This window comes from Microcebus murinus, chromosome 12, assembly GCF_040939455.1.
Source record: "Microcebus murinus isolate Inina chromosome 12, M.murinus_Inina_mat1.0, whole genome shotgun sequence".
NCBI lineage: Eukaryota > Metazoa > Chordata > Mammalia > Primates > Cheirogaleidae > Microcebus > Microcebus murinus.
The window spans coordinates 6,686,711-6,713,581 of NC_134115.1; the positions used below are offsets into that span (position 1 = coordinate 6,686,711).

The window sequence follows — 26,871 nt, forward strand, 5'->3', positions numbered from 1 at the left end:
GGCTGCAGGAGGAGGATCTTGAGGGCGATGGCAGGGCGAGGAGAGCTGGCAGAGGGGGTGCCAGTGACGAGATGGCAGGGTGGAGTGGCAGCAGTTCAAAAGACACCAGATGCTTGGGTGAATAATTTTATTTCACAACCTGAAATTTTCACTTATCTGTGAATTTATTTTAAAAGCCCATGAAAGAAATCCATACACCAGGTTAAAAGGGTAAACTGCAAAAAAGGGTTTGCAATGAAAAGCAGTGCTCTCTGCTCCTGCTCCGCCCCCCCTCCAGGGGCAGTGTCTTGGAATTTTTTCTGCGTGTCTCCTCCCTGTAGCCACCCCGACAGCGCTGGATAATGCGCTCGCTTTGCTGACTTCTTTACCCATCAGTTTTTGCGTTAATTGGCGCTCGGTCCTGTCTGCCGGAGGAACATCTCATTCTCAGGTCCCTCCCCATCTTCCCTCTCTCAGCCCATTCATGGCGACCTTGAGTTTCTCTGCAGTGATTTTAAGTCATGCACGTAAACCTCTCTTTCTCCTTCCAGCAACTAGAGATAACAGAACCCTCTGACTCTTCCCTTTGTCAGGCGAGGCTGCCCTGCTCTCAACTTTTCTCCTCCCCCATACAGGCACAGACGCCCCTCAGACTCGGAGAACCTTGAGGAGCCTGCAGAGGGCACAGGGAGTTCCCCTGAGGTCTGTTGTTGAGCTTGGATTTGTGGATGGGTGGGTCATGTAGGTGCGGTCCCAAGAGGAAGATAGTGCTGAGCAGATGTAGCTGGGTGTGCCCCCACCATGGCAGACACAGAGCAGTGGGTCGAGGGACAGTGCTGGCTGCACCAGCTGCACCTGTGGCTTAGGAAGGTGGGAACAAGCTTCGCTTGATTGAGTAGAGATTTGAGAGAGGAGAGCAGAGAAACAGACATGTGCAGCTCTGAAGGTAGGCCTCTGGGACACATTCAACATTCCTTAATTTTCTTTGAAAAGAAAAAAAGGCTCAGATCCCAGGTGCTGACCAAGTCATCTTGCATGGAATTCCACTGAATCCTGGAGAATTACACAACAGTGGCACTTTGTAGTGAGTACTACGCTGGGATTCAAACCCAAGGCCTCCACCTCTCAAGCCAAGCTTTTTCTTATTCCCAAGTGACCAGGTTAATTTTGATCAGGGTAGAAAAGAAATCACTTTCCTGCAATGCTTCTGTTGAGGCCAATAGATCAGGAAATGATTGCCGTTGGAAAGGAAGCTGGTTACAGTTCCCGAGAGAGGGCGTGCGGTGGGGGTGGGAGCACAGGAGGAAGCAGGAAGCACCAGGGTTGATCAGGAGGTGGGTGGGCTGGGGGGAGGAAAATGATGATCAGGAGCCTTTATTATGGTTTCTTCAGGAAGGAATGGGTGAGGCAAGGTAAGCAGGCTTAGGATGGGCTAGTTTGAATCATTTCAGTGGGCTCTGGGGCTTAGGGGCTGTACCTAGTTGTCTGGTACCTGGCCCTGGGGTGATGAAGGCAGGTGGGTAGTGGTCTGAACTGGGAGGTGGTTGGGTGTGTGGTATCTGGCTTGATTGGTTCGCATTTGAAAGACACAGTCTTTACCACCTCTAAAAGTTGGCTAACTCTGGGAGGAGCAGTCCTTCCAGAGTCAGCAAGGCCCCAGATGTCAAAGCATCAAAATATAAATAAAAGACATGGTTAATACAACTGGATCTTCAATGCCAATTCAGGTGTCATCTTCTAGAGACTCCAGCCCCCATCTCTTCTGTCACTCCCCAGAGACTTAGCCCTTCCTTCTCTGAGCTCCCCTGGCACCTTCGACTATACCATCATCAACTGTAAGCATCTGCCTTCCCCAATGGGCTAAGTCTCTGGGAAAGACAACAGGTACTAAGCAAAATCCAGAGTGAAAGAATGCAGGTTCCTGTTTCACCTGATGGAGTTTGTAGTGACTTTCATGACAGATGTTGACAACAGGCCTACACCAGCATAGCATGGAGGTATAATTTTGCAGGGATTGAGAGATCTCTGTCATTTCCTTTTGAAGGTCTTGTCAAGCCTTCCCGAGGGTGGGACATGAGTTCTCTGCTCCTCCTGGTCGGTGTTTGTGTGCTCAGGAAGGGAAGTGTCTCAACTCTCCCTCAATACGAATGATAGTTGGCCAGGGGAATTTGCCACAAACTATGCTGTCTCTGTTTTAGGTCATTTATTTGAAGAGGAGGGGAACAAATGGATTACAGAGGAACTTCTGTCTGAAAACAGACTAGGAAAGTTTAAGGAGGTACTTGAGACACTTCACACCAAGGAACAAAACCAGCTTGCTCAAATGTGTGAACAGCATAGAGAAATCATGACTCTGGTATTAAATTATTTTATTTTATTTTTGCCTAGCTGTGCAATCTGTCAAATTACTCAGCAGCCTTTCATAGTTGAAACCAGATATTTATTCATGAGTAGAGGATTACTTTCCAAATAAATTCACACATCAGTGTTGACCTTATTCTTCATTCTTAATGATGGTGCCCAGGGATGTGTGTGTGTGTGTGTGTGTGTCTGGTATTAAGCCACACAACCCACAGCAGGATTTAGGGGCCACAGGTAGAAGGGCCCTGATAGATAGAGTCATACTTAGATTTATGAGAACAGCCACCCTGGCTCATCCAGAGAGAAAGAGTGGGATACGATGAGACCGGCAAATCTGTCATTCCTTCTGTTGGTTCCTACATTGCCTATGAAGAGGAGACAGTTTAGAGAGCTGAGTGTGAGTTGGTGTTTAAACATTCCACATGGCATTTCACACGGTGCGCCACGTGAACCCTCGACTGTCTTCTGTGCCATTCTCTACACACACACACACACACACACACACACCTGTGTAACTTGCACAGAACCGTGTGTGCTCTACAATGTATTCCATATTCCCTCACTAAGGGATCTTCAAACGGAATTTTGACATAATTTTCCCCTTTGGCACTGACTTCAGGACAGATTCCTGTGTCAGATATGACACCTCTTCAGCTTTAATTACTCAGTACTGACAAAGCACATTCACAACCTTTAGCTCATGTGATTCCCCTAACTACCCTGGAGGGGCAGGGGAAGGCAGAGTTTTCCATGTTTTACAGATCAGATGGCATCAACCACCACGTTTAGGGCCCTCAGTTAGGCTGCTGTGTTAATTTGCAGGTATAAACTAAGTTGGTGATTTCTCTGGAGGAAATCAAGAATGATATGGTGACACTCTGGAGGAAAGTATTCATGAGGCTTCATAATTTCACTGTAACTTGAAGCTCTGCAGCCAACTCCTGAAGCCCAGACGTGGCTCTGAAAGAGGGTCTCCGGTTGATCCTCTACTCTCAGCCAGCCACCGGCGCCCGCAGCTGTGTGAGCCTCTGCTCTCTTCCTTGCAGCTTCTGCTTCTCCTGCCAACGAGGTTGGACGCATCGCTTGGGGCCAACAAGGGCAAGCGCCTGAGAGGGTGCACGAGAATAGGACGCAGTTAGGTATTCCTCTCTGGATTGTGCCTTTGAGAGCTGGTTCAGTTTATCAAATTCTCAATGGTTGTGCCTCATTCTCAGCAGCTGCCTTTCCTTCCAAGAGGAGAGTGCTCATTTGAGGCTGCTCATCAGCTCTGTGGGGAAGGGGAGGCAGAGGAAGGGACAAACACTCAGAAGGAACAGGCAAGGAATCAAGGGCTCAAGGGAACAGATCAAGGACTTCTCCTTGATCCTTTCCTTCTAAAAATGTGCCCCGCTTATTTTGGGCCCTGTCACGGGACTTAACTTCATTTGTGGAGGTCCCTGTACTATAATCAATGGCAACCATGTATTTAATGTCTTCTAAGTGCCAGGTACCACAACAGGCATTTTATGTGCATTACTGTATTTGGTCATTCCAACAGAACTATGGGGCAGGTGGCATGGCCATATGGAAAAAGCTTTGACCTTGAAGTCAGAAAGACCTTGTCTTTTAATCCCGGTGCTGGCTCTTTCTGGCAAGTTACTTAGTATCTTGGAGCTTTCTGAGTTTCCTTGCCCATAAAACAGGCATAATACTGTATACAGCAAAGAATTATTATGAGGATTCTATGAAATAACAATACGCATTTACTAGATTACCACCAGAGTACCCTAGTGCCACCATCACCTCTGTCCTCCATACACCAAGGTGTCCTGTGCAACGGACTTTTAATACCTGCTTAAGAATACGTTCAGAATGTCATCAGCCTGGGTGCATAAGGTTGGACAGGAAGGGAAATAAGTTGCACTGACTTTTCTTTTCTCACTCAGATGCGCCTATGCAATGAAGAGCCAATATGTGGAATGTGCAAGCTCTTTGGGGACCACAAGTCCCCAGGTGGCCAAGATTGCTGATGCCTACACAGAGAGGAAAGCTAGCTTTGCTGAGGACATTTGCCCGGTGCTACAGATACCTGAGAGCACAGCTCAAGCAATGAAGGCTCGGCTCATATGGTTCCTGCCATTCCTCATATAAATAGGAGGTCAATATTTCATTCTGGCTTCAGTAATTTCCTCTTCAGGGCACTAGGATGACACAGGCAGTGTTTGAAGCCAAGGGAGAAATCACACATTGCATTATCCTAGATAGGTTCTCCTTAACTTTGTCCTGAAACATGTCCAGTTTTGAAGTACACTTTCCTCAGAAATGGGTGAGTTCTGATTGCTTTCCGGGTTTCCAAAAATGGCAAGTTATTGGCCACATCATTCACCCTCTAAGATAAATAAGACATATCCTAGCTCCTATAGCTTATTTTCCTCATTTCATGACTTTATTCCCCCTGCAATATAGATTTTAAAATCTATGGATACATTTCGTGAGAAGAACAAAAATGTTTAAGTCTCACACACATATGCTGAAAACTAGATAGTTATTTAGAAACAAATTCTAGTGGTGAGCTATCAGTTCTTATAGAGAAGTGATTTCAGAAAAATGGTGAGGCAGAGGCCCCTGGGGACTGATACCTGGAGTACAACACTAATATCTGGACAATACCAGCCACCTATGAGTTGGTACCACAAGTTGGGTTCTCTAGAAGCGGAAGCTGAGACAGATTTTGGCGTGCAAGTTATATAAATCAACACCTGTAAAAGGAAAAAGTAGGATGAAGCAGAGAGTAAGCTGAACTACCATACAGGCCAACAAGCAGCAGCCCCTGCTGGTGGGGACCCTGGAGCCAACACTGCCCATCAGAGTGCCCCATGCCGGGCTGGAGTGGCCAGGCTATTATGAATCCACCTCACTTAGTAATGGGGGCTGCTCTAGGAAAGGCACAGCTGAGGGCAACCCTAAACACCCTGACAGCTGGAGGCTAATGGTACTCATAGCAGCAGCACAAGTACTTCCTTGAAGTTAGGGCAGAATACCTCTGTGTCTACCACAGTTGACCTTCACAGATCTTCTTAATACCAAACAATGTTTGTTAATGTTAGGTTTATTACTTTCTCTTGTGGCCAAGATGGAGTAATAGGGGACTGGATTTACTCTCACTTCTGAAACAACAATGATAAAATAAACATAAAACATATGAAACAATAATTTTAAAGACACAAGACCTCATTCCATGAAAAACAATAATTCCTGAGAGAAAGAAAACAAACAAGGTAAGTGTACAATTGCTCCACCTTGCCACCTTGAGAGAGTGTCCAGGCCATGGCACAGAAAAAAGGAACCCAAGCAAAACGTGGCAGATTCCCTGAGTTCAGAAGATAAAGCTGAGAGTCTGGGGAGAACAAAGCAGTTAGAGTACACAGGCTACAGTCCAAAGAGGAGAGGGCTGCATAGAGAGAGAACTCAGAGACTTGCAGAGAGTCTCCCTTGAATATACAGCAGTGTACTGATCAGCAAATGTTTATAAAGAAACTCCCCAAGGTCAGGGAAGGAACCATATAAGAGATTGGTGCAACAATATCTGAAGCTCAGACAGGACAGGGAACAATGCCTATTCCCACTAACAAGACTGGAAGAACTCGTAAATCATGGGGAAGAGTACTTCGAAGATCTTGCCTCAATAGTGGGGAATAATTAGCCTTAGAATGACCACCACTTTGGATCCACCTAACAAATAATAAAAGCAATACCTGAAAGGATAAAACTATTTCCAAGTAACTCAACTGCATCCCAGAACAAAATTTAAGATTTATAGGAATACAAAAATATCCACCACACAACAAAGTCAAATTCACAATGTCTGGCATCCGATCAAAGATTACCAGGCAGGCAAAAAAATAGAAAAATATGATCAATTATGAGGACAATAGTCACAAAATCAACCTAAACTCAGAACTGAGACAGATGTTAGAGTTAACAAAGAAACCAAAAGTAATAAGCTCTCTGGGAGGCTGAGGCGGGCGGATCCTTTGAGCTCAGGAGTTCGAAACCAACCTGAGCAAGAGCAAGACCCCGTCTCTACTATAAGTAGAAAGAAATTAATTGGCCAACTAATATATATAGAAAAAATTAGCCAGGCATGGTGGCGCATGCCTGTAGTCCCAGCTACTCGGGAGGCTGAGGCAGAAGGATCGCTTGAGCCTAGGAGTTTGAGGTTGCTGTGAGCCAGGCTGACGCCAGGGCACTCACTCTAGCCTGGGCAACAAAGTGAGACTCTGTCTCAAAAAAAAAAAAAAAAAAACAAAAAAAACCAAAAGTTATAATTGTATTCTATATTTCAAAACGGTAGAGATACAGAAGATATAAAAATATTTAAATTGAATTTCTAGAGATGAAAACTACAATATCATGAAAAATATCCTAGATGGGATTAACAGCAGATTAGACATTGTCAAAGAAAAGATTTGTGAATTTCATTATATAATAATAGATATTTTACATGATGAAACAAAGAAAAAGAACTTTTGAAAAAGAGCATTAGTGAGTCGTGGAACAACTTCAAATGACCCAATATATGAGTACAGGGAGCCCCTGAAGGGTATGATAGAGTGGAGAAGGAGCAGTTCTTATTTAAAGAACTAATGGCCAAATTTTTTCCAAAATTGATGAAACTATAAATTCACACCCATAATTATGGCATACCTCAAGAACAAAAAGCAAGGTGAAAACTAGGCCAAAGAACATCATAGTGAAATTGCTGAAACGTAATAATAAAGAGAAATTTTCTTTTTGGGGGCTGGTCAAGTGAAGCAGTGGGAAGAGAAAATCTTAAAAGCAGCCTCCGTGGCCTTGGGCAGGGCTTGCCCAACAGCCCTGAGATTTAGGCCACATACCAACTTGATAAATCCCGTCCCTGGAGGGGTAGGGGAACACGAGTAACCACTTCTTGGACTAAGACATCAGGTAGCCCTAGGAAGTGCCTTTCCCTCAGGCCGGTGAGTTATCTTCCCCTCTGATAGGGCACACTTTGCCCATGGGGGAGGGGAAAAACAAGAAAAGACGTTTCCCAGTCTGGGATTTGCGGCAGTCTCATCCATTGCCTCCCCTTTAGCCCACCAAATCAGACTCAGCCCGGGAAGGTTGGGAGAAGGAGAAAAATCACTTTACCTGTATGACTAGTTTGAATATGTGGGACCTTGGAATTAAGCAAAAGGGGGCAGAGTGATGTCTACATACAGCTGGTTGGTTTTAATCATCCGATAAGTTCAGAACAAAAGGGCTTGCCCTTGGAACCCAAATTGTTGCCACTTAAGGGCCTAGGGTTCAGGAAGGAAAATCTTGACCATAGTCCTTAGCATTTGTACCAATTGACTCACCCCACCAGGAGCTCCTCCTCAAGTGTGATGAGAAAGATCTCTGAATAACATATTAACGTATGTTACTAACATATCCCCCCTTGATACAGATCAAGAAACCCTCTGAAGTATTCTCTCTTAGGCTCGCTGAGACCTGATGTTCCTCTCACCCAACCTAAAGTAGTAACAGGACTCTAAGAACCCTTGAGAATGGCAGAAGATTCCTTAAAGACTGAGAAACCTGTATATCCTATTAGGAGGCTTACAATGCAATACAAAGACATGGAATACCTTGGTAACTGACTCCTCCTAACAAACCACAGGTAACAAAAGAGAGACTAATCTCAGAGCCTAACATAGTGCCTCCCACCTCAACCTAGTGGTTGATAGTTGACTAGCACTCACATGATTGATCTAACCCAGGGGTCCTCAAACTTTTTAAACAGGGGGCCAGTAAACTGTCACTCAGATTGTTGGAGGGCCATTGGAAAATGTGGCACATAATCCACACATGGGCACTGTGGACCCAGGATGAGTTGGCTGCTAAGCAGGACAGGCAGCAACGAACAGCAAACACACCGGCCAGCTGGACAAATGTCCATGGCAAGCCGGAGTTTGAGGATGCCTGATCTAACCCCTGTGGGCTAAGCAAGGAGCTCAAACCCACTAAACTCTAGAGGCAAATTTGAAGCACTCAGATCAAAGATAAATCAACAGGCTCAAACTCCTCTAAGACGATACAGGACTAGAGCACATATACCCAGTTATGCAAAGATTATTCCTTTGGAATCACAGAATTTAGCTCATAATCCAGTCCCAGCACCTCCGGTCCCTGACAAAGCATCCAGATGAGAAAGAACCAGCTAATGATCCCAGGAATCATGAAGGATCAGAGAGAAAAGTCACCTCCAAAAGAGAATACTCCACCTCCATCAACCGACACCAACCTACATGATATGATTAAACTGATGGAGGAAGAATCCCGAATATGGATTGTCAGAAAACTCAACAGAATTGAAGAGAAAACAGAATCCAAACATAGAGAAACCACAAGAACAATTCAGGAAATGAATGAAAAATTCTCCAAAGAAATTGAAATAACACAGAAAAACCAATCAGAAATCCTGGCAATGAAGGAAACAATCAAGGAACTTCATACTACAGTGGAAAGCCTCAAGAACAGGATGGATCATGCAGAGGAAAGAAACTCAGAGCTTGAAGATTATGTCTATGTGCTAAACAAATCAGAGAAAGAAAGGGAACACAGAAACAAGAGACAAGACCAAAGCTTACAAGAAATGTGGGATTATGTAAGAAAGCTGAACCTCAGACTGATGGGGATCCCGGAAGGGGGAATAAGAACATACACAAGGGCTGGAAAATTTATTTCACGGAATACTGGAGGAAAATATGCCGGACCTGCCCTGAAATCTTCTTATCCAGATACAAGAAGCACACAGAACTCCTGGGAGACTCAACGTGAAAAGGCAATCACCTCGTCACGTGGTTATTAGGCTGACCAAATTATTTATTTTTTTTTTAATTTTTTTTTTTTTTTTTTGAGACAGAGTCTCACTTTGTTGCCTAGGCTAGAGTGAGTGCCGTGGCGTCAGCCTAGCTCACAGCAACCTCAGACTCCTGGGCTCAAGCGATCCTTCTGTCTCAGCCTCCCAAGTAGCTGGGACTACAGGCATGCACCACCATGCCCGGCTAATTTTTTCTATATATATTAGTTGGCCAATTAGTTTCTTTCTATTTATAGTAGAGACGGGGTCTCGCTCTTGCTCAGGCTGGTTTTGAACTCCCGACCCCGAGCAATCCGCCCGCCTCGGCCTCCCAGAGAGCTAGGATTACAGGTGTGAGCCACCGCGCCCGGCCGGGGCTGACCAAATTAAATGCGAAAGAAGCAATCCTACGTGCAGTGAGATGAAAACAACAAATAACCTACAAAAGAAAGCCTATCAGACTAAAACCAGATTTCTCAACTGAAACCTTACAAGCCAGGAAGGATTGGGCGCCTATCCTTAATCTTCTAAAACAGAATAGTGTCCAACCTAGAATTCTTTGTCCAGCAAAATAAAGTTCAACTATGAGGGAGAAATAAAGTCTTTCTCAGATAAGCAATCTCTGAAGGAATTTGCAAAGAACAGACCAGCCCCACAGGAAATACTCAGATCTGCCTTACACACCGAACAGGGCAATAGACACGCCTCAAAGTAAAATCTTTAAAGAGTTAAAGGCTACAACTTGAACTGCATGATGGTCCAAGGAGTAAGACAAAGCAACAGGACGTCACCCAACAATATGAATGGAAATCTTCCTCCAATTTCAATCCTCTCAATAAATGTAAATGGCTTAAACTGTCCTCTGAAGAGACATAGACTGGCAGAGTGGATAAAAATCCACAAGCCAAGTATCTGCTGTCCAAAGGAAATACACCTAACCCAAAAAGATGCCTTCCGGCTGAAGGTCAAGTGATGAAAAACTATCACTCAGGCAAATGGAAGTCAAAAGAAAGCAGGGGTAGCTATACTATTTGCAGATAACATAAGCTTTAAAATACCAAAAGTAAAAAAGGAACAAGATGGCCACTTTATAATGGTGAAAAGGAAGATCCAACAAGAAGATTTAACAATTCTGCATACTTATGCACCCAATGCAGGAGCACCCAATTTCATAAAGCAAACCTTGTCTGATCTAAATAGCATGTTAAACAATACTGCCATAGTAGCAGGGGACTTCAACACTCCACTGAATGAACTGCATAGATCCTCCAAACAGAACATAAGCAAAGAAATGATGAGCTTAAACAGAGCTCTTGAACAAAAAGGTCTGACAGATCTCTACAGAACATTCCACCCAAATAAAGTTGAATTTACATTCTTTTCAGCAGCCCATGGATCCTTCTCTAAAATTGATGACATCCTAGGTCAAATCAGATCTCAACAAATTCAAGAAAATAGAAATTATACCATGTGTCTTCTCTGACCAGAGTGGTATAAAATTAGACTTCAATATCTATAGTAACACTCAATGCTTCACAAAGTCATGGGAACTAAACAATCTGTTATTGAAGAATTATTGGGTCAAGGAGGAAATTCAGAGGGAAATCAAGAATTTCTTCGATCAAAATGACGACGTAGACACATGTTACCAAAATCTGTGAGATACAGCAAAAGCATACCTCAGATGAAAACTAATAGCAATAAACGCTCACATCCAAAAAACAGAAAGCTTAGATACTGACAACTTAATGAATACACACAAGGAATTGGATAAAGAAGAGCAAACCAATTCCAATCCTAGTAGAAGAAAAGAAATCACTAAGATCAAAGCAGAACTAAATGAAACTGAGAACAATAGAATTATATGGAAGATCAACAAAACCAGAAGCTGCTTTTTCAATAACATACACAAAACTGATAGCCCTCTTGGTAGATTGACAAGAACTCAAAGGGAAAGTACTCTAATAAACTCAATAAGAAATGAAACAGGAGAGGTCACAACAGACACCACAGAAACACAAAACATTATTTTTGACTACTATAAAAAACTATATGCCCCAAAGCTACATAATGAGGAGGAAATGGACAAATTCATGGAAACATACAACCTCCCTAAGTTCACCCAGGAGGTAACAGAATACCTGAATAGACCAATCTCGAGCTCAGAAACTGGAGCAGTAATTAATAACCTCCCCAGACATAAACGTCCCGGACCAGATGGCTACACTTCAGAGTTTTACCAAACACACGAGGATGAACTCATACCTATACTACAGAAATTATTCCATACCATTGAGAAGTATGGTTCCCTTCCTAACTCATTCTACGAAGCCAATATCACCTTGATACCAAAGCCAGGAAAGGATTCAAAAGAAAAGAAAAGAAAAGAAAAGAAAAAATTACAGACCAATATCTCTCTTAAATACAGATGCAAAAATCCTCAACAAAATTTTAGCAAATAGAATTCAGCAGCACATCAAAAAATAATTCACCATGACCAGGTGGCTTTACTCCAGGGATGCAAGCTGGTTCAACACGCACAAGTCTATAAATGCAATTTGCCTCATAAATAAAAACTAGAACAAAAACCATATGATTCTTTCAATAGATGCAGAAAAAGCATTTGACAAAGTCCAACACACCTTTATGATAAAAACTCTTAACAAACTAGGCATAGGCGTCTCATACCTTAAAATTATCAAATCCATTTATGACAAATCCATGGCCAATATCATACTGTATGGGGAAAAATTAAAACCATTCCCACTTTGAACCGGAACTAGACAAGGATGCCCACTATCTCCTATTCAACATAGTGCTCAAAGTCCTAGCTATAGCAATCAGGCAAGAGAGGGGTATTAATGGCATCCAAGTGGGGGCAGATGAGATCAAACTCTAGCTCTTTGCAGATATGATATGATATTATACCTAGGAAACCCCAGAGATTCGTCCAAGAGACTCCTAGATTTGATTAATGAATTCAGTAAAGTTTCAGGTTACAAAATCAATATACACAAATCAGAGGCATTCATATACACCAATAACCATCAAGCCAAAAGTCAAATCAAAAACACATATACCTTTTACTATAGCCACAAATGAAATTAAATATGTAGGAATGTATTTAACAAAAAATATGAAATACTTATACAAGGAAAACTATGAAACGCTAGAAAAAAAAATTGTAGAAGATGTAAACAGATGGAAAAATCTACTTTGTTCATGGATTGGTAGAATCAATATCATTCAAATGTCAATTATACCCAAAGTGATCTACAGAATAAATGCAATCTCCATCAAAGTACCATCATCATTCTTTACAGATCTAGAAAAAATAATTCTTCACTTTGTATGGAACCAGAAAAACTTTGTATAACCAAAGCAAGTAAAAAGAACAAACTGGGAGGCATCAGTCTTCTTGACTTCAAGCTGTACTATAAAGCAATAATAATTAAATAAACTTGGTATTAGCACAAGAACAGAGGCATCAATCTTTGGAATAGAACTGAGATTCCAGAGATGAAACCATGTGCATATGGTAACCTAATCTTTGATAAAGCAGACATAAATATACAATGGGAAAAGAATCTCTCTTCAATACATGGTGCTGGGAAAACTGGATAGCTATATGCAGAAGAATGAATCAGGATCCCTACCTCTCACCTCTCACCAAAATCCACTCAAGATGGATAACAGACTTAAACCTAAGGCATGAAACGTTAAGAATGCTAGAAGAAGATGTTGGGAAAACCCTTTCAGACATCAGTCTAAGCAAAGAATTCTTGAAGAAGACCCCCAAAGCAATCACTGCAGCAACAAAAATAAACAAATGGGATATGATCAAATAAAAAAGTTTCTGCACAGCCAAGGAAGCTATCATTAGAGCAAATAGACAACCTACAGAATGGGAGAAAATATTTGCTCTCTACACTTCCAATAAAGGTCTATAACAAGTGTCTACCTAGAACTCAAAAGAATTAACAAGAAAAAAAATCAAACAACCCCATCAAGAAATGGGCAATGGAACTGAACAGAAACTTTTCCAAAGACAGATAATGGCCTACATACATAAAAAAATGCTCAACATCTCTAATCATTAGAGAAATGCAAATCAAAACCACAATGAGAGGCCGGGCGCTGTGGCTCACGCCTGTAATCCTAGCTCTTGGGAGGCCGAGGCGGGCGGATTGCTCAAGGTCAGGAGTTCAAAACCAGCCTGAGCAAGAGCGAGACCCCGTCTCTACTATAAATAGAAAGAAATTAATTGGCCAACTGATATATATAGAAAAAATTAGCCGGGCATGGTGGCGCATGCCTGTAGTCCCAGCTACTCGGGAGGCTGAGGCAGAAGGATCACTCAAGCCCAGGAGTCTGAGGTTGCTGTGAGCTAGGCTGACGCCACGGCACTCACTCTAGCCTGGACAACAAAGCGAGACTCTGTCTCAAAAAAAAAAAAAAAAAAAAAAAAAACCACCATGAGATATCACCTAACCCTAGTGATAATGGCCTCTATCAAAAAATCCCAAAACAACAAATGCTAGTGAGGATGTGGAGAGACAGGAACACTCTTACACTGCTGGTGGGACCGCAAATTAGTGCAACTTTTGTGGAAAAGAATTTCGAGATACTTCAAACAGCTAAAAACAGAAATACCATTCAATCCAGCAATAGTATTATTAGGCATCTACCCAATAGAACATAAGACATTCTATTATAAAGACATCTTCACCCAAATGTTTATGGCAGCACAATTCATCATTGCAAGCATGTGGAAACAACCCACGTGCCCGTCAATTCATGAGTGGATTATTAAAATTTGGTATATGTTTACAATGGAATATTACTCAATTCTAAAGAAACCACAGTGAGCTAGCACCACTTATATTATCTTGGATTAAGCTTAAGCCCATTATCTAAAGTAAGCTGACAGAAGATCAGAACAATGGGCTCCACATGTACTCGCCATCAAATTGGTACTGACTGATTAACACTATGGTGCTCAGATGGTGGTGGTGTTCACCAAGGATTCAGGAGTTTGGGGGAGAGGGGTAGACCCACATCTGAGGGATGTGGTGAGCATTGTGGAGGGGAAGGGCATGTCTCTCTAACCCTTGCTAGGAAGAGGCAAAGATATAAAATGCAACCAAAATGTTTGTACTCTCATATTTTCTTAAAAAAAAATTTTTTTTTAAGTACCTACAAAGAAAAACAGAAAGAAAAGAAAAAAAAGCAGCCACAGGTGGGGGGGGAAGGCATCTTAGATACAAAGGAACAAGATAAAGATAACATCAGATTTCTCCTTAGCAACAATCCAAACAAGAAGACAATGGAGTAAAAATTCCAAACGTATGAATTAGGGAAAAAGCCAATATACAATTCTACATCCTGTGAAAATATCTTTCAAAAATGACAATGAAATAAAGACATTTTCAGACAAACAAAAGCTGAGAGTATTTGTCACTAACAGACTTGAACTATAAAAACGTTAGAGGAAGTCTCTCTGGCAGAAGGAAAATCTGGATCTACACAACAGAACGAAAAGCACCAGAAATGGAAGCCACAAACATAACTATGTGACTTTCAAACTATTATTTAAACCTCTCTAAAAAGTAATTGCTTAAAAGTTATAGTGTAGGGTTTATAACATATGTGAAACATACAATGTATATAAATGAATGGCAACAGTAGCATAAAGGCCAAGAGATGCAAAAGGGAAGGTTTTAAACTGCGTAAAGTGGTGTACTACCACATGGTAGACTGGGCTATGTTAAAAATGTATACTGGAAGCCCTAAAGCTAGTAAGCCAGCAAAGGAAATAAAATTGAATCATAAAAAATACTTGATTAATGCTTAAAAAGTTAGAAAAAAGAAACAAAAAACATATTGGACAAATAGAAACAAATAACAGGATGATAAAACTTAAACCTAGTCATATCAACAACTACACTAAATAAAAATGATTTAAACACTCCAATTAAAAGAGTATTCATCAGAATGAATAAAAAAATCAAGACCTAACTACATGCTGCCTATCATAAATGCACTTTAAATATAAGTACACAAATAGGTTAAACATAAAAGAATAGATAAAGACAAGCCATACTAACATAAATCAAAAGAAAGGTAAAGTGGCCCTAGTAACATCACACAAAGTAGGTTTCAGACCCAGTAAGATTTACCAGGATTAAAGAAGGTCATTTCACCTTGATAAAGGGGTCAATTAATCAAGAAGACATAACAGATAGTAAGACACTATTGTAAACAACTTTATGCCAGCAATTTGGCAATTTAAATTCTATGAAGAAGCAAACTATCAAAGTTCTTCCAAGAAAAAAAATATTATAGTACCAGAATTAAAGAAATTAAATTTTTAGTTAAAAAATTTCCCACAATGAAACACCAGGACCAGGTAGCTTCACTGGTGAATTCTATCAAACATTTAAGGAAAAAACAGTATCAAATATATACAAACTCCCAGAAAGTGAAGATTATAGTATTACTTCCCAACTCATTCTATAAGATCAGCATTACTCTGAAACAAAAACCAGACAAAGAAAATTATAACCAATATCCCTTAGGAACATTGATGCAAGAAATCTTTTAAAATGTTTGCAAATCAACTCCAAAAATATACAAGAAGGCTAATATAGCATGACCAAGAGCAATTTATCCCAGGAATATAGGGTTGGTTTAACATTCAGAAAACAATCAGTTTAATCTGACCCTAATAAACTAAAAAAGAAAAATCATATGGTCATCTCAATAGATACAAAAGTTTTTTTGGAAAAACTCCGACATTTAGGAATATCTCAAATTCTTTGATTCTCCAAAACCAACAGTTCAATTCAATTTTGACACTATCTAGAGTTAGAGCACAGACCCCATAGATAAGGCAGGAGTGGGGAAACTTTTCATGTTGGAGGGCTACATCAATGTAGCTGTAATCACATAAGGCCACATTCAAGAAACTTCAATTAGATATACTTAAAAATATACGTTATTCTGTAAAAATCTAACTACTTTGTACTTAATAATTTCAAAAATGAAGACTATTTATCAATTTTAAAATTAACTAACATTTTAGTGACTTGGTTGTGTCTGCATTTTGTTTGAAAGCATTTGAATATATGGTTGCAGCATGGAGATCTGCAGTTTCAGTTGGTCCTCGAGATGGGTATCAGTCATTTGTGACTTTAAGGGCATCCTGATTTGGGTTAGGTAGGAGAATGTAGATTCACAGTAATAAGTGGTTGAAAAGCAAGAAAGCATTTTTAGGGCATGTTGCCAAAGGCATGAGTATTCTACTATATTTTTCCACATTTCAATTGTATCTTTCTTAGCATCAAACAATGACTTTGAAATGTCATCTACTGAGAGCTCAGTCAATTCCATCTGTAGTTCTTAGGTGCCTTGGTGATATCAACTAGGTGAGGCTGAAATGCTAATTTGAGTGTGATGTCATGATTCTCAAAGTCAGTGAACCTTTCACTGTATTCTCCAATTAATAGGTCTATAACATCTGTGTATTCTTCAAATGATTCACATATATCATCCTGCTCATCAACGACCTTTGCTAACTGGGGAAAATGTTCATCTGAAATTTCCTTTTGAAGAAGAAGTGTTTTGGAAAAAGATAGCTTTTTCTGAAATGCTTAGATTTTTTGACAAATATCATATATAGACTTAGTTTTACCTTGCAAAAAAAAATTCAAGTTGTTTTGATTTGCCATGATATCACACAGAAAGACTGCATTGCTATAGTAATCTTCTCTCAATAATTCACATTGTTGATTCTGTTCTTCATAAAATTTAACTATCCTCACAGAGAAAAAAAAATTGGCTAACACCTGTCCATGCAACAGCCAACACACTTTAAAATGATAGAGCAAATTCACACTGGATACCTCATTGTTCAACTTTAGCATGCTACGAAACTGAAATGCCATGTTTCATTTACAGGAATATAGTTAACAATACTTACACCTTGTTGCAAAGTATCACTTAAAATAGTATGTTTAGCACAGAGTGTTCTGGTGCAAGATACAATGAAAAGAAATGACAGCATCTCTATCTGTTAATATTTTTTTTTTAAATCTGTCCAACAAACCTGCATGTTTTCCTGTCATGGAAGGTGCACCATCTTACATACACTAAATTTACAAAATTCAGTCCAACTTCATGACATTTATCTTGAAAGTTGTTGAAGATATCTATTCTCTGTGTTCTGTTTTCAAGAGTGTCCAAAGTAACTCCTCCTAGCAAAGAAAATCTTTTATTATGACCATAATGAAGTACGTAGTATCAGTTGATTCATTAAAAGTGATTGAATAATATATATTTTCCTTTTGAAATGTTGCATGAAGTTGTTCTGTTAAGCTGAAGGCTAATTCATGCTGCTGATCAGTTACGATTCTCCTTGAAAGAGGCAGTTGTTTGTACTTTGAAACTTTATTGGGGATCTAAGCATCCTACAATTTTGACAATGCATTCCTTCACAATTTATATATCATTGAGTGGCTTCCCTTTATTCCTGAGTATATAAGCTATTTTGTAAGTTGCTTCAGTGGCATTATTTCCAGGTCTTATTGCTGCTTGACGGAATTGTCTTTGCTGATGCTTTTCATCTTTTAGTTTCTGCAATACAACCTTTTATACTTCTCCCTCTAATTTAAAATATTTGTGGTCCTTAGGAGTGTTATCATGCTAATGAACATTGACTTTTTTAATGCTGATATTGCAGCATCATAAAGCAAGCAAATCATCTTATCTTTAGCAGAAACAAGATAATTTTGTAATTCCCAATCCTCATTAAAAAATGTTTTCTTCCTTCAGAGTTCTGTTGATCTTCTTTGACATCATAGGCTGTTAAGCAGACAGAATTATATTTTTAAAAAATACCATCAAGCTGTGCAACTGTTTACAAATTCCACTTCAAGCAGAAACACAGTGCACCCTTGTCAAAAACTGTTAACAGATGGGCGTACTTGACCCATATAAACTCTCTCCAACCAGCCTCACGCAGTAGTGGCACCAGTCAGGCAAGGGAAGTTAGAACTAAATCATGAGCATAGCAGCTGTCAATTTAGCCATTGTGGCTTTCTAATGTTACAATTGTGCTGGTCATTCTCAGAGGATTATTTCATTGAAACCTATTTAATTCTTGAGTATTTTAAATATATTCATTTTATTTTTTTATTTTTTTGAGACAGAGTCTCGCTTTGTTGCCCAGGCTAGAGTGAGTGCCGTGCCATCAGCCTAGCTCACAGCAACCTCAAACTCCTGGGCTCAAGGAATCGCTGCTTCAGCGCCCCGAGTAGCTGGGACTACAGGCATGCACCACCATGCCCGGTTAATTTTTTTCTATATATATTAGTTGGCCAATTAATTTCTTTCTATTTATGGTAGAGATAGGATCTTGTTCTTGCTCAGGTTGGTTTCGAACTCCTGACCTCGAGCAATCTGCCCATTTCGGCCTCCCAGAGTGCTAGGATTATAGGCATGAGCCACCACGCCTGGCCAATATGTTCATTTTAAAAATAAAATAAAAAGGCCGGGCGCTGTGGCTCACGCCTGTAATCCTAGCTCTTGGGAGGCCGAGGCGGGCGGATTGCTCAAGGTCAGGAGTTCAAAACCAGCCTGAGCAAGAGCGAGACCCCGTCTCTACTATAAATAGAAAGAAATTAATTGGCCAACTGATATATATATATAAAAACTAGCCGGGCATGGTGGCACATGCCTGTAGTCCCAGCTACGTGGGAGGCTGAGGCAGGAGGATTGCTTGAGCCCAGGAGTTTGAGGTTGCTGTGAGCTAGGCTGACGCCACGGCACTCACTCTAGCCTGGATAACAAAGCGAGACTCTGTCTCAAAAAAAAAAAAATAAAATAAATAAAATAAAATAAAATAAAAAGACAAAAGACAAACAAAATGTATTAATAAAAATAAAAAGATTTGTCCTATAAAATTTGGATTTAGTCAAAAGGCCACACTTAAGGACCTAGAAAGCCATGTGTGGCCTTAAGGCCACATGTTCCCCACCTCTGGCTAAAGAGCTGTCCCACAAGACTGTCTCAATTTCAGATGCCAGTCACAAGTACCAGGTTGCCAACTATACTTCTGACTGACCAGCTATAAACTCAGGAGGAGGGTTTCCACCACACCCTCCTCAGGTTCAATAATTCACTAGAATAGCTCACAGAACACAGGAAAACATTTTACTTGCATTCACTGGCTTATTATAAAGGATAAAACTCAGAAACAGCCAAAAGGAAGAAATGCACACGGCAAGGTATGGAGGGGGGTGGCTTATGCCTACAATCCTAGCACTTGGGATTTTGAGATTAGCCTGAATTAGAGCTTGAGGCCAACCTGAGCAAGAGCAAGACACTGTCTCTACAAAAAAATAGAAAAATTAGCCAGATTTGGTGGCAGGTGTCTATGGTCCCAGCTGCTTGGGAGGCTGAGGCAAGAGGATTGCTTGAAACCAGAAGTTTGAGGTTGCAACAAGCTATGATGAGGCCACTGTACTCTAGCTGGGGCTAAAGAGTGAGACTCTGTCTCAAAAAAATAAATAAAATGTGGCACAATCTTCCATGCCTTCTCCAGATATGCCATTGTCTTAGTCATTTAGGGTTGCTATAACAACATACCACAAACAAGGAAGCTTTCCAACAACAGAAACTTATTTTTCACAGTTCTGGAGGTTCTGAGTCTAAGATCAAGGCACTGGCACCTTCAGTGTCTAGTAAGAGTCCACTGCCTCAAAGAGAGTGCCTTCCTGATGTGTCCTCAGCATGGTGGAAGGGGCAAGTTAGCTTTCTGGGGATCTTTTTTATAAGAGCACTACCCAATAATGAGGTGTCCATCCTTATGAACTATCTGTCAAAGGTTTCCCCTCCTAGTATGATCACCTTGGAGGCGAGGGTTCAACATACAAATTTTAAGGGAACATATAGTCCATTGCATTTCATCAATGGCCCCTAAAATTCATGTCCTTTTCACAAATAAAATACATTCATTTCATTCCAATAGCCCCCCAAATCTTAATTCATTTCAGTATCAATTCAAAAGTCTAGAGTCTCATCTAAATATTACCTAAATCTGTTATGTGTGAGATTCAAGGTTTGATTCATCTGAGAGAAACTGCTCTCTAGCTGTGAATCTGTGAAATCAAACATGTTAAGTGATTTTAAAATACAAGGGTGAGAAAGACGACAGAAGAAAGGGGTAACAGGTCCTGAGTAAGTCTGAAACACAAGGCAAACAGCATTAAATCTTAGAGATCCATAATAATCAATCTCCTTTGGCTCTTTGCTCAGCCCTCCAGCTTCACTGGGGTAAGTCCTGCCTTCTGGACACAACAGGGTGGCAGCCCTACCCCCATGGCAGCTCTGTGCCTGGGTGGTACACCTGTGGCTTCCCCAGGCTAGAAGTGTGAACCACTGGCACTACCAGTCTAGGGTCATGGGGGCAGCCCCATCTCCACAGCTCCACTGCTCTAATGAGGACTCTCTGTGGTGACTCTGCCCTCTCTAGTGGCATCCTGATGGAGTGGCAGCGTGATGGTTTCTGAATTGCCCTCAGGGTTATTCTTTCATTGTCTTGGACAAAGCTCCTGGCTTCTGTTAGGTGACTGACTGATCTCCTTCTCAGATGGTCATTTGGCCACACCCAGGGTCTTCTCACCTGAACATACTTTCTCATTTTTTACAATATGGATAGACAGAGAATTTTCCTAATCTTTAAGCTCTGCCTCCCTTTTGATTAACAATTCCATCTTTAAGTCATCTTTTCTCTCTTCTCAAATTTTACTATAAGCAGTCAAGAGAAACCAGGCCACATCCTTAACACTTTCTTTAGATATAGCTTCAGCTAAATATTCAGTTTCATCACTCACAAGTTCTACCTTCCACAAAACAGTAGGACACAAACACAATTCAGCCAAGTTTTTTGCCACTTTATAACAAGGGTCACCTTTCCTCCAGCTTCCAATAACATGTTCCTTAGTTCTACCTGAGACCTCAGCAGAATGACCTTTAAACATTCATATTTCTACCAACATTATGTTCATGTCCATTTACCTATTCTCTAAGAAGGTTAAGGCTTTCTCGATAGCTCTCCTCTTTTCTTTCTAAGCCCTCACTAGAATTGCCTTTCATGGTCCTTTCACAGCAATGTATGCTTTTTCTATCATGAACCTCAAAACTCTCCGCCTATACTCATTAACCAGTTCCAAAGCCACTTACACATTTTTAGGTATTTGTTACAATAGTACCTGATTCTCAGTGCCAATTTTCTGCCTTAGACTCTTTGGGCTACGATAACAAAATATCATAAACTGGGTAGCTTATTAACAACATAAATTTATTTCTCACAGTTCTGGAGGCTGGGAAGTCTAAGATTAAGGCTCTGACAGATTTGGTGTCTGGTGAGGGCCCACTTCCTCTTAGTGCCTCCTCACATGGTAGAAGGGTCAAGCTAGCTCTCCGAAGTCTCTTTTATATGGACACTAATCCTAATAATGACAGCTCTGCTGTCTGACCTTCTAATACCATCACCTTAGGGGCTAGGTTTCGACATATGAATTTTGAGGGGACATAAACATTCAGTCCATTGTAGCCACCTTCCCAGCTTATCAATGTGTTTGCCAAACCAGAAGCTCCCCAAACTCCATTATTTAGTGGTTTTCATGAAGACTTCATTACACAGGCATAATTGATCAAATCCTTGGCCACTAGCGATTGACTCAATTTCTAGCCTTTCCTCTCCCTAGAAGTTGGGTGATGGGGCTGAAAGTTCCAACCCACTAATCATAGTTTATTCTTTCTGGTGACAAGCCCTCATCCTGAAGCTATCTATGACCCACCAAGAGTCACTTCATTAGCATAAACTCAGGTATGGTTGGAAGGAACTTATTATGAGTAACAAAACATGCTCCTACAACTCCTGTCACTCAAGAAATTCCAAGTTTTTAGGCACTATATGCCAGAAACTGAGGACTAAGACTAAATATATATTTCCTATTACAATACAGAATAGAACACAATAAAACCCATATAAAGCATGAAAACCTACAAATAACACCATACTTAATCTTGAAACCCTGAATGTTTTCCTTCTAAAATGAGAAACAGGACAGAAATGTCTGTTCTTATCACTGCTATTCAACATTATACTAGAGGTCTAACCAGTGCAATTAGGCAAGAAAAAGAAATAAAAGCATCTAGAAATAAAAGTATCCAAATAGGAAAAGAAGAAGTAAATGTGTCTTTATACATAGATAATATCATCATCTCTGTGAAAAAATCTGATGGAACCAACAAGTTACTAGAACTAATAAGTGAGTTTAGCAATGTTGAAGGATATGCAATGAAGATACAAAAATCAATTTGTATTTGTTTGTTGAATATTATCAACAAACAATTAAAAATTAAAAATATCATTATAGGCCAGACACAGTAGCTCACACTTGTAATCTTGGCACTCTGGGAGGCCAATGCAGGAAGACTGCTTGAGCCCACAAGTTCGAGGCCAGCCTGGGCAACATAGTGAGACCCCATCGCTACAAAATATAAGAAAAATTAGCCAGGCATGATGACGTGCAGTGTTGTAGCAAGTCCCAGCTACTTTGGAGGTTGACGCAGAAGGATTTAGAGGTTGTAGTGAGCTATGATTGTGCCACTGCCACTTGCCTAGGTAACAGCGTAAGACCCCATTTCTAAAAAAAAGAAATTATAATAGCATCAAAAATATGAAATGCTTTATGGATAAGTCATATAAAAAGCGTGTAATATTTGTATCCTGAAAACGATTAAATATTGTTGAGTGAAATTAAACAGGAACTAAATAAACCGAGGTAAAATTGTTCATACATAGGAAAACTTAACATTGTTGAGATGTCAGTTTTCCTCAGATTGTTTTACAGATTTATTACAATTGTAAATAACAACCCAGCAAACATTTTTGAAATTGACAAGGTGATTCTAAATCTCAGATGGAAAGGCAAAGATTCTAGAATAGGAAAAACAACTTTGAAAAAGAAAAACAAAGTTGAAGGCTAACAACATGATTTCAAGAATTACTATAAAGTTATGTCAATCAAAACAAAATGATAATGGGAGGCTAGGGAAGGAGGATTACTTGAGGCCAGGAGTTTGACATCGGCCTGAGCAACAGCAAGATCCCATGAAAACTAGCCAGTGTGGTGGCACACACCTGTATGCAGTCCCAGCTACTCAGAAGGCAAAGGTAGGAGGATCGCTTGAGCTCAGAAGTTTGAGGCTGCAGTGAGCTATGATGAGGCCACTGCACTCCAGCCTCCAGCACTGCACTCCAGCAATAGAGTGAGACTCTATCTCAAAACAAAAAACAACAATAAAAAATAACAAAATGATAATGACATAAAAATAGACAAGTAGAACAGTGGAACAGAATAAAGAACCTAGAAATAAATCCACACACCTACGGACAGCTGAGATTTGAAAAAGCTGCAAAAGGCACTGCAGGGGAGAAAGAATAAACTTTTCAGCAAATAGTGCTGGAACAATTGAATATTCATAGGTGAAAGAAAAGAAAGAAAGGAAGGAAGGAAGGAAGGCAGGAAGGAGGGAGAGAGGGAGGGAAGGAGGGAGAGAGGGAGGGAGGGAGGGAAATGAACCTGCATCCATTTCTCACTATATTGTACAAATTAACTCTAACTAGATCACAGACCTATACATAATGCCTAAAACTATAAAACTTAAATAAGAAAATATAGGAGAAAATATTTGCAAAGCACATATAAAAGATGAATATACAAAGAACTCTCAAAACTCAACAATAAGAAAACAACTCAAAAGAATGGGCAAAGTATTGTACAGACTCTTCACCAAAGAAAACTACACAGATGGCAAATAAGCATATGAAAAGACTGTCATTAGGGAAATGCAAAGAAAGCCACAATGAGCTACCACTCCACACTTATTAGAAAGGCTAACCTGTACCAAGTGTTGGCAAGGATGTGGAAGAACTGGAGCTCATACACTGCTGTTGGTAAGGTAAATGGTGCAAACAGTTTAGCAGTTTTTAAAAAAAGTTAAATCCATCATTCTACTCCTAGGTTTTAAAACATTTCAGAATAGGAAACAGATATGCATACAAAGATTTGTACACAAATGTTCAAAGTAAACTTTTCTAAATAGTAGACACAAACTCAAGACAACTGACAATTGCTGAGTGAAAGAACAAGACAAAAAACAGCAGGATCCCTTTATGTAAAATTCTAGAAAATGCAAACACACAATCAGAGAAAGAAGGTCAGTGATTGCTTGGGGAGGGGAAGCATGAGATGGTGGAAAGGAGGAAGTTATGAAGAGAGAAGAGAAACTTTTGTGAGGGATAGATAGGTTCATTGTCTTGATTGTGGTGATGGTTTCAAAACATTAAATAAGTTGCAAAATTTATCAAACTGTACACTGTTTTGTACATCAATTATACTCAATAAAGTTATTTTAAAATCTTAAAGGAAATTGAAAAATTTGGCTTATTGATCTCTAACAAGCATGGTATTATGAGAAAACAAAGTATATATATTTTCCTCATTCATTCATTCATTTATCTTTCTTGCGTGCCTGTCTAGTGCTAGACTCTGTGATGATGACTGGGTATACAACAGTGAGCAAGACAGAGTTCCAACTCAATTAATTTTATTCCTCCTGTTGCTTACAAATGCTTTGGTTTGATCAGTAGATATTTCTCAACTATTAGTAGCTTGGTTTTATTGAAGGAATAAGAAAATTTTAAGCTGAAGTTCAATGGTAGTGAAGAGCAAAAACTAATAGTTTGGAGAAATGCCCCACTGCTACACTCTGAACTGGAGGGCTCTGCTTTGGACACCATATTAATCTCACCCTCCTTATACACTGAGGTGTATGAAAGAAAACCACATTTACTCCCCAAGACTGGGAGAAATAAACAAGTGTGTGTTCTTTTGTGAACTTCTCCATGGGAGTTGATCTATTCAAAAATAATTTTACTGTGCCATCCATTCTTTATCACAAAAACAGAAATTTAAATGACTCATTCAAGCTAATGACTAAGGTTTTGTAGTCTATGTTAAAATTTTTGTATTTGTGGCTCTGTTCTCTATATAAAGCCCTAAAACATTTATCAGCAAATGGATCATTTTCTAGCCAGGTGCGGTGGTGGGAGGGAGGGAGGGGGACAGGGAGAGAGAGAGAGAGAACGAGGGAGGAGGAGAGGAAGGTGGAGAGGGAGGGAAGAAGATCACTTAGCCTTTACTTATCAGAAAATACATGGTTTTACAAGCGTAAAATAATCCACAACTTGTAGCACTGTAATATTTCCTACATAGTACGGAACTGTAAAGTTTCTTGGAAGCTAAAAAACAATCAAGCTAGTATTGAAAACACAAAAGAAATACAAAGAAATATTTAAAATCTGAAATGACCCAAGCGGGTGAAGGATACAATAAGGTCACTGGTCTTCTCTGTACTAACTTCTTTCTTTCTTGCCCAAACGTGCCGACGTCTCGGGAGACCCGTTTCCAGACCGTGGGTGGCGGTCAGTGTCCAGACCGACCTCCTGGGCTTGAATGGATTAAAGTGGCCACCTGGCCTCCAGGAGCCCGACTCTTCCTGTCCTTCGCACCTTCTACGGCCGACCTGGCCGCTTCTCGGCCTTCCTCCTCGCGCCAGAGTAGGCAATCTGGCAGGGCCCACAGGCCAGCCCGGCCGTCTGTCTGTCTGCGCGCCCGGAAGTCTTCCCGCCCGGCCCTGCCTTCCGCCCGCGCGTTCCCGTGGCCCGCTCCCGCTCCCACGGGCCCTGCCTTCCGCCCGCGCGTTCCCGTGGCCCGCTCCCGCTCCCGCGGGCCCTGCCTTCCGCCCGCGCGTTCCCGTGGCCCGCTCCCGCTCCCACGGGCCCTGCCTTCCGCCCGCGCGTTCCCGTGGCCCGCTCCCGCTCCCGCGGGCCCTTTCTTCCGCCCGCGCGTTCCCGTGGCCCGCTCCCGCTCCCACGGGCCCTGCCTTCCGCCCGCGCGTTCCCGTGGCCCAGTCCCGCTCCCGCTCCCGCGGGCCCTGCCTTCCGCCCGCCGCGTGCCCGCGGCCCAGTCCCGCTCCCGCGCGGCCCTGCCTTCCGCCCGCCGCGTGCCCGCGGCCCGCTCCCGCTCCCGCGCGGCCCTGCCTTCCGCCCGCCGCGTTCCCGTGGCCCGCTCCCGCTCCCGCGGGCCCTGCCTTCCGCCCGCCGCGTGCCCGCGGCCCGCTCCCGCTCCCGCTCCCGCGGGCCCTGCCTTCCGCCCGCCGCGTTCCCGTGGCCCGCTCCCGCTCCGGCCTGGCCCTGCCTTCCGCCCGCCTCGGGCTCCCGCTCCCGCCCCAGCCGCACACACAGCTCCCTGCTTGAGCCCCGGTGGCGCGTCCTCAGCACCTCAAACACAGTGGAGTTCCACATTCCCGACTCCCAGCCCCACCTGCTCCTCATTTTCTCCTCAGCTCCAGACACAGCCCCCTCGCCAGCTGCGTCCACCCACTCCCGTGGACGCCGGCTCAGACGCCCTCTCCCCCGCTCGCCTGCTCACACCTTGTCAGCTTTGGCCTGGCCCCTTCGCGCGCCCGCCTGGGCTCTTCGTGCCCACCCTGCTCCTCTTCACGACCGAGTGGGGTGAACATCGCAGATCGGGCCATTCCCTTGTTCAAAA

At 41.7% G+C, this 26,871-nt stretch overlaps 1 long non-coding RNA gene across 1 annotated transcript; it reads right to left on the minus strand.

Moving 5' to 3' along the window:
• Positions 1 to 2,167: 2,167 nt before the first annotated feature.
• LOC109731144 (uncharacterized) lies at positions 2,168 to 26,256 on the minus strand. Its single transcript, XR_012922060.1, has 2 exons — positions 25,679 to 26,256; positions 2,168 to 3,446 (listed from the first exon to the last, which is right to left on the minus strand). It is a non-coding gene; the product is annotated as an uncharacterized LOC109731144 (long non-coding RNA).
• Between the last annotated feature and the right edge of the window lie 615 nt (positions 26,257 to 26,871).